This window comes from Oryx dammah, unplaced genomic scaffold (assembly GCF_014754425.2).
Source record: "Oryx dammah isolate SB20612 unplaced genomic scaffold, SCBI_Odam_1.1 HiC_scaffold_25, whole genome shotgun sequence".
NCBI lineage: Eukaryota > Metazoa > Chordata > Mammalia > Artiodactyla > Bovidae > Oryx > Oryx dammah.
The window spans coordinates 8,409,152-8,417,591 of NW_024070209.1; the positions used below are offsets into that span (position 1 = coordinate 8,409,152).

General features: G+C 39.9%; 1 pseudogene; it reads left to right on the forward strand.

The window, feature by feature from the left end:
* The first annotated feature begins 3,458 nt into the window (after positions 1-3,458).
* LOC120851797 lies at positions 3,459-5,106 on the forward strand (annotated as a pseudogene).
* Positions 5,107-8,440: the final 3,334 nt, after the last annotated feature.

Here is an 8,440-nt window from a genome sequence, read left to right on the forward strand (position 1 = left end):
GGAGCTTGTGAAGACAGGAAAGGACTCTTCGAGGAAATAATCTTTGAGCTAAACTGAAAGGATTAAAGAAATACAAAAGGGTTGGAAAACGCTGGGTCTACAGGCCATTTGGCCCCTGCTGGCTACGAGGATGTGGTGGTGTCTGAGGAAGTGACTCATTGAGCAGCAGAGGATGGGAAGAAGGAAAAAGAGATGGGGAGAAAGGGGGTAAACCAGGACTGGACCTTGGTTTAATAACTTTATTATTTTATTCTAACCACAGTGGGAAGCAGCTCATAGGTTTTTAAATGGGTCTGGAGGAGGGATGCATGATTACATTTGCAAAGGGATATCAATTCTGGTGGTCTAAATCAGTCCTAAAGGAAATCAACCCTGAATATTCTTTGGAAGGACTGATACTGAAGTTCCAATACTTTGGCCACCTGATGCAAACAGCCATCTCATTGGAAAAGGCCCTGATGCTGGGAAAGAAAGAGGGCAGGAAGAGAAGCAGTGACAGAGGATGAGACGGTTGGATGGCATCACCAACTCAATGGATATGAGAATGAGCAAACTCTGGGGGACAGTGAAGGACAGGGAAGCCTGGCATGCTGCAGTCCATGGGGTCGTGACGAGTCAGAAACAACTAAGCAGCTGAACAGCAGCAATCAATCAAATCTGGTACATTGATTGCACAGTTGGGAATGGAATCAGAAACCCTGGGGGCCACTGCAGAAGTGGCCAAGTGGACAAGAAGCGACAGGAGAAATGGGAAAACAAGTGTTATGATTTGGAGGTAAAGTTGAATGTCTTGGACATAAGATATAAAGCAATAAAAGAAAGGAGTTAAGTGAGGAGGAATCAATGCTTTGAAAACGAGTCCAAGCTTGTTCATTTTGAGTCAACATACCAAGGTCAAAGTCCAGTCTGGAGTGGGTAAGTTCAGTTCTGGACATGCTTAGAAGCCCTAGGGCTAGAGACAAAAGTGCAACTTCTGAGGCAGTCCAATGCAGACAGAACTGGAACTGCCAGCATGAAAAGAGCCAGTGGCCAGACAAGAAAATAAAACTCATCCTCTAACACTTCAGATAAAAAAGTGAAAGAAGTACCTCTGAGTTTCAGAAGAGCCTCAGATAAGAAAAGCAACTCTCAAATACTTGGGGTTTGCTTTGTTTTACAAAAGAAAAACACAGTCAGTAGCATAGGTGTAGTCTTTTGAGTTGGTGATCATTGGTGGACACTGGCTAGTGTTCAGTTACATTAAGCGCAAATTGAGAAATTTTAAATATTAATGTATTTACGCTACTTATGGGCTTCCCTCAGTGGTAAAGAACCTGCCTGTCAATGCAGGAGATGTAGGTTTGATCCCTGGGTCGGGAAGATTCCCTGGAGGAGGAAATGGAAACCCACTCCAGTATTCTTGCCTGGAAAGTCCCATAGACAGAAGAGCCTGGCAGGCTATAGTTCATGGGGTCACAAAGAATCAGACATGAATGAAGCAGCTGAGCAGATAATATACATATAGTTATGACCGATTCATATCATTGTATGGCAGACACCAACACAACACCGTAAAGCAATTATCCTACAATGAAAAAGAAAATACTTTTACTGACAACCAAGTTCAATTTTCAAGTAAGAGGTTTTGAGGACTGCAAGGCAGTCTGGCACATGGAAACCCCATCGCTGTCAAAGTTCCAAGGTCATGTCCTGACCAGCAGAAAGTAACACCTGTCCCTTGGATGGCTTTTAGGTAAGTTTTGCAACTTCTCTGAACCTTGGGAGGAGTTGAGATTTGAAAATAAAGCCATTTTCTATATAACCTTGATTTGGGAGTTCTTTAAATCCTGCTACATATATTATTTTATAAATTTGAAAATGTTAAAGTAAAACCATGGGTTTTACTTTCATAAAAAGGGCTGCTGCTGCTAAGTCATTTCAGCCATGTTCGACTCTGTGTGACCCCATAGACGGCAGCCCACCAGGCTACCCGTCCCTGGAATTCTCCAGGCAAGAACACTGGAGTGGGTTGCCATTGCCTTCTCCAATGCATGAAAGTGAAAAGTGAAAGTGAAGTCGCTCAGTCGTGTCCGACTCTTCATGACCCCATGAACTGCAGCATAAAAAGGGCATATATTTTTAAAGTTTCTGAAACCCTAATCTTATACAAATTCCTCTTTGGACAGGCAAGAAAAGTGAGCAGAGTGGTTAACTTGCCTAATATGAATAGAGCTAGGGGCATAACCAGTACCCAAGTCCAAGTTCTTTCCTTAATAAAGGCTCATAATAATGAACAGGAAAAGAAACTTCCACCTAGAAGGAGCTTCTGGGGACTCAGACAGTGAAGGTCCACCACCATAAGAAGGATCTGACTCAAGTTAAGAGCCAAGACTAAGAAAAAGCATCTCAAGTATATTTCACAATGCATGTACCTTCAATGGAGAAGAAAATGAGTAATAAGAATGAAATATTTAAATTATTATTTTATACATTTTTTCCTAAATTTCTTAAATTCTCTCTCTACGTCTCCAAATTTCACTCTTTCCCCATGATTTCATGTTCTTTACATTTTGTGTGTGTATGCTAAGTGGCTTCAGTCATGTCCAGTTCTTTGCAACCCCATGGACTGTACCCCGCCAGGTTCCTCTGTCCAAGGGATTCTCCAGGCAAGAATACTGGAGTGGTTTGCCATGCCCTCCTTCAGGGGATCTTCCTGACCCAGGGATTGAACCTGCATCTCTAGGTCTCCTGCACTGGCAAGGAGGTCCTTTACCACTTACATCACCTGAGAAGACCTCTCTACAGGTGTGAGAAATGTACAAAGTCTTCAGCTTCTTCAATATGATTTGTTTGAAAGTTCTAGATGAAAAACTCATGTCAATCTTCATTTTATCTACATCTTGTTTCCACCCATTGTCATCACAGTATGACAAGCAAAACTCTTTTATTGCAACAGATTTTTTTTTTTTTTTGGTATAGCAATATCCTTAATGTTTTGTTTGGAGTAAAAAGGCTTAAAACGCTATTTTTCTTCTCTTCACTTAGAAGCAATCAGTCTCCCTCTCACTGAGCTCTTACTCAGACAGCTAATATCCAGAATTATACCATATCAGCTGTGTGTGTGTGGGGGGGAAACACAGGCATTGTTTCTTTACTGGTAAGCAAAGTAGTGTTTGCCAGTTAAATCCCCAGGTAGCTAGCTTTCAAACAGTCAGATATAAAATTAGCAAATGAAACATCTGTTCCTCACTATTATTTTATAATCACATTAATTGGCAGATGTCTTTAGGTAATAGAGGAAAGCATATCAGCCATTACATGTGTTTCTATAGGGTCATGCTTTTGGCCACCGGGTATCATGTGCCTAAAAGGCCATCGCAGCAGGAGACAGTTACCCTGGACTCAGAGAGCAGCCAGCTTTCTCCCCGTGCAAACCTCCTGACAAGGGAGCTGGCCGCCCACCTACAACAGGAACGAGGATGCCGTGTTATACCCCAGTGTGGACAACCTTACCCTCACCGCTGCCAGGTTTGGTTTTCAATTATCATGTAGTTTGCAGAAAAGCGCTGTGCCAATTCAATTACTGCCTGATTAATGGAGTGTTGCGGGTTTATTTCAGGGGTCTAGCTATCTATTCATTAGCATATTGGGGCCTCTACTCCGCTGTTTTGTCCTGATATGCTTTGAAAACTCCCCAGTGCAATTAAAATACTCTAATATGCTTTAAATAGTTATTTGAGAAAACACATCCAGACTTTTTTTGTATTCCTTGGGGATTTTGTTAAGCACATCCAGATTTATTAGAAGGCATCTACAATTCCTTTATAAACACATTCTTCGTCCCTCATCTAGGTTTTGGAATTTTCCCTCACCAGATGAGCAGCCCTGGGCTGGGCAGTCGAGCTCCTGTTTCCCGCATCTGGAGGAGGAGACAGCATCACAAAAGACTGAGTCTGAGAATTTCATCCCATGATTTGCTTTCATGGGATCTTCTCCAGTTTGCTTTGAGTTATAGACTTGACTAGCAACCGAATCTAACATGGAGTCTCTGCAGGCGTCTCTATGGAGTTCTGTCCATATTCAGTAAAAAAGAGTGATGATTAGGTTGAGTTGTGAAGAATATTGAATTTTCATGGCCTTTTCTCTTTCTGGAGAATGATATTAAGAGTGAATGACCCTTCGTGGGCAAAGAAAGATCCTCCTCTTAGTAGCCACTGTGTTTGCCATTTTATGTGTGGCCACCTTTATATACAGATGGGCTAAAAAAAAATATGTAGACTCCGATGCTAGTCTTTGCAAATGCCATCTGTAAATTCAAGATAGTGGAAGGGCAGAATAGACTCATTTGCTAGCAGAAGACATGCAAAAGAAGGATAGGAGGCCGCCATCACTGGCCACCCACACACCCATCAGGAGTTGGGACTGTTGAGAATTAATGGCCATGGGCGAAGATGGACTTGAATTACACCCACAAGAGCCAAGCTCGCTTTTTTTGATGCCACAGTTTTTCAGAACACTTCTCATATATTCCCATTTGAGCATCACAACAGTCCCATGAGGAGCTAAGGCTACACACGTGGATGGTGGTGCAGTTGTGGAAGTACAAGAGACGTTTTGTTTCAGATGTTGTGGATTCAGACGTAACTGTGTCTAACTTTGTTCCCAGTGACCCAGGCTCAGTTTGTAATCCAAGATGCTATCCAGAATGTTGTTATAGAGCACGTTCAGTGCTCAGATGTTATGGAAGAAGCACACATATCTGAGAAGGTCATTATTCCTGAGCAAGTGCTGGACTCAGGGGGAACTGAAGAAGTATCTCTAGCAGAGTGCACAGTCCCAGATGCTGTTTCAACCTCTGATGTTACTTAAGCCTCAGTGTCTATGCCAGGACATGTCTTGATGAGTGAATCTGTGCACGTGTCTGACATTGAACACATTGAATAAGTGTGTAGTAGTACACTATAGTGTAGTAGGGAAATCAGAAATCATTGCTGATCCTCTGACTGCCGATAGTGTCTGAAGAAGTATTGGTAGAAGATTGTGCCTCTGATGTGGCCATTGATGCCAATGGTGAATCAGAAAGATGATGGTGAACGCAACTGTGAGGGCTACTTTGATTTCCTGTAGGTCTTGGGGTACGGTGATTGTCAAAGTGTTTTCAAAGGCCGTCTTTCCCAAATTATATCAGGGGTGCAATTTTCTTGACTTCTGTGAAATTAAATTACATAGAACTTCCTTTTTTGTTGTTTCACTTTGGAGCCTGTAAGATGACTCAAAATTTTTAAAAGTGGAATGGTACAGGGTCATTTCTCTATGAGGACACAATAGAAAGATGAGATTTCTTCAGTCTAGAGAGAGAAGGATGGAAAGCAATAGAACTAAACTTTTTGAAACCATGAAGGATGTGATCAGGCTGTTAGCAGACTTTGTTAGAATTAGAAACTCTCTTAAACTTAAAAGGAGTTCAACTTGGAGAAAAACGTATAACCAAACTATTCATAGTCTTATACATGGATATTCTGTACTACTGATGTAATACTTAAGTATTGAATACTTTACTTATATGGTATGTAAAATGGTCTTCATATAATAGGTAGCATACACAAGAGTTCTGGTATAGTATTTAAGGGACTTCCCTGATGGCTCAGCAGTAACAAGTCTGCTGGCAGTACAGGAAACCTAGGTTCCATACCTGGGTTGGGAAGAATCCCTAGAGGATGGAATGACAACCTTTTCCAGTATTGTTGCCTGGGAAATCCCATGGACAGTGGATCCTGGTGGGCTACAGTCTATGGGGTCACAAAGAGTCAGACACAACTGAGAGACTAACACTTTCAACTTCATAGTATTTAAACAAATGATTCTAAAACATAATTTAAAGTATGAAGGACTCATTCTAGGTTATTGAAGAAAAGTAAGGTGTTTGGGAACACACCTCTAATGTCTGGGAGGACAGCTGTGTCTTCTTACGATCAATGTTTTGGTACCACTTCCAGATATAAAATACTCTGTTGGATAGACCACAGCTCTGACCCAGCATGGCAGTTCTTAGGTCTTTAGGAACTAAACATCAAACAAACAAACACTCACAGACTCTTTGCTTATATAAACTCACAAGACTATTTGCTTTGCTTAACTACCTGTTATGACACAGGAATTTAATATAGCATATTGAAGTCCATCAGCATATTAGGAAATACCTTCTAAAAGTTCTTAAGATCTTGGAACTGAGAGAATTCTTTGTGTAAAGAAGAGGAAAGCCTCTTCATTCAACACATGTTTATTGTGCCCCTACTTTGTTTGAGAGAGTTCTGTAGATAATGCAAATATGGGTATATTCTAAACTAAAAAATACAACAAGCCAAAATTAAAAAAAAAAAACAGAAGGTTGGAAGATTAGACTGTAATAGGAATAGTGACTGCATGTAGTCAAAATACAAGTTAAGAGTGTGACGTAGCTTTGGCATTAAGAAACACTGACAGTGTCATGATACTGTAAGTCTGAACAATACTTTAAGTATGCTAATACTTAACATATAGTAAGAAATATATGTATAGAATATATAAAATATATTATATATAATATTAAATATGACTAATACTATAAGAGTCCAGGTTTGTTGTTAACAGATGTGATAACCAGGAGTTAGAAAGAGCAGGAAAGGACAGAAGGCAGTTAGGCAGTCACTTTAAATTTCACAATGATGTGATAAATAAACCACGCTAATGCCAGATGACAGGCTTTCTGCTTAAGAGAAGTCATATTAAGACATGACCTGAGCGGGAAAGAAATCCAAAGGGAGAGGATATGTATATGTCTGGCAGATTCATTTTTCTGTACGGTAGAAACTAGCACAACATTGAAAAGCAACTGTATTCTAGTAAAAGTTAATTTTAAAAAGGAATATTTCCAGGAGACGAGTGGGTAAAATGGCTATCTACCTCTTAAAAAAACAATACCTCTCCTGAGCATTTATGCAATCACTCCTACGTCCATTTATTGAATTACTGTCAGTGGGTCCATATGCTACACACCGTTTTGGACAGGACATTTTTATTCTACCTGTTCTTCCATTATTCCTGGATGAAAGGACAGGTAGGAAAAAAAAAAGGGATAATAATCTTTATTTTCTGAATTTCAAGGGCCTATTACATGTATTAAAGAAATCCCTCCTTCTCCAAAATGCCTACCCATTTCAAAAAGAGGAATAAAGACTTCAGAAACCATCTACTTTTCCTGTTGAAAACTTCAGGGTATGAATAAGCTAAGTTTAGAATCATTTGTGTTTGTAAAGTGCTACCTTGATGTAAAAAAAAAAAAATTAAAAATTAAAAAATGGAAATGTTTATGCCTTCCCACTGCCAAAAAAAAAGCAGTGGGGAAGCGAAGTGGGTGAAATGTATATTTTACAGAGCAGGAAGTAAAGTATAAGCTCAGCATTTTGAGTAATGTCAGTCTCTGCCCTGTGTTAGATCTGTTGGTTCTTCCTGGTTCAGACCCATCACTAGCCTCCTGGCTTGCAAGGTGAGTGACTTAGTCTGATTGAGTCCACAGGGAATGATGCCATGAAGCATTTGCTGCTAGGTAGTAAAGTGTAAGCAGGTCCAAAAGCGCAGCATGGTGAGTGTTAACGGATCCAGAGGAACTAAATCATACATGCTGTAGGCTCCAGGGCAGTGGAGCCCACGTACCTTCACACTCCCAGGAGACCACGGCAGCAGCAGAAGTCAGGCTACAGGAAAACGGAGCCTTTGGGTACCAGCGCATAACTTAGCAACATGGGGGTGATAAGTCAAAGTTTGTGTTTACAGCTCTGGACAATTGCTCATTTATTTCCCCCTCCATGCTCTGATATACTGTGTGTGTGTTTGCATAGCTGTAACTGAACTCCTTAGAATCACCAAATATCATGACGGATTTTCAAATTCAATGTGCAACCCCCCAAAGCATTTCAGCCATATATTTCCCAATCTGAACTTGTAACATTGTGTTCCACAAGGAAAATTTACTCCACATGCTTCACAGCTAACTGTGAATAAACATACGTCCGACATTCCACAAAATAGACGTTTTTCTCACTTCCAAAATTTAAAACAAATAGAAAGGAAAGGTTTTTTGGAGAATGTTTGGAAAGTATCAAAACAAGGACTTACAAATATTCTTCAGTAATAAAACAAACTCTGTGTGATTTGAAAATCATTTACCTTGTATTTAACCCACTGTTGTTAGAGATTTACTTTTCAAAACACATTTTTCTGATCAATAAAAGGAATATCTATACAAACAAACAAGCAACTTGGTTAAAAAAATTAGTGCCCAGAACTGCCATGAGAATAATGAAAATTTCAGTAATATATAATAAATAACCTAACCAGTAAATAAATTTGACTTTTAAAGTTTTATTATCTTTTCACATTTATAAATCTTTTAAGCTATTTCCTTCAAAGTAGGATATTGAAC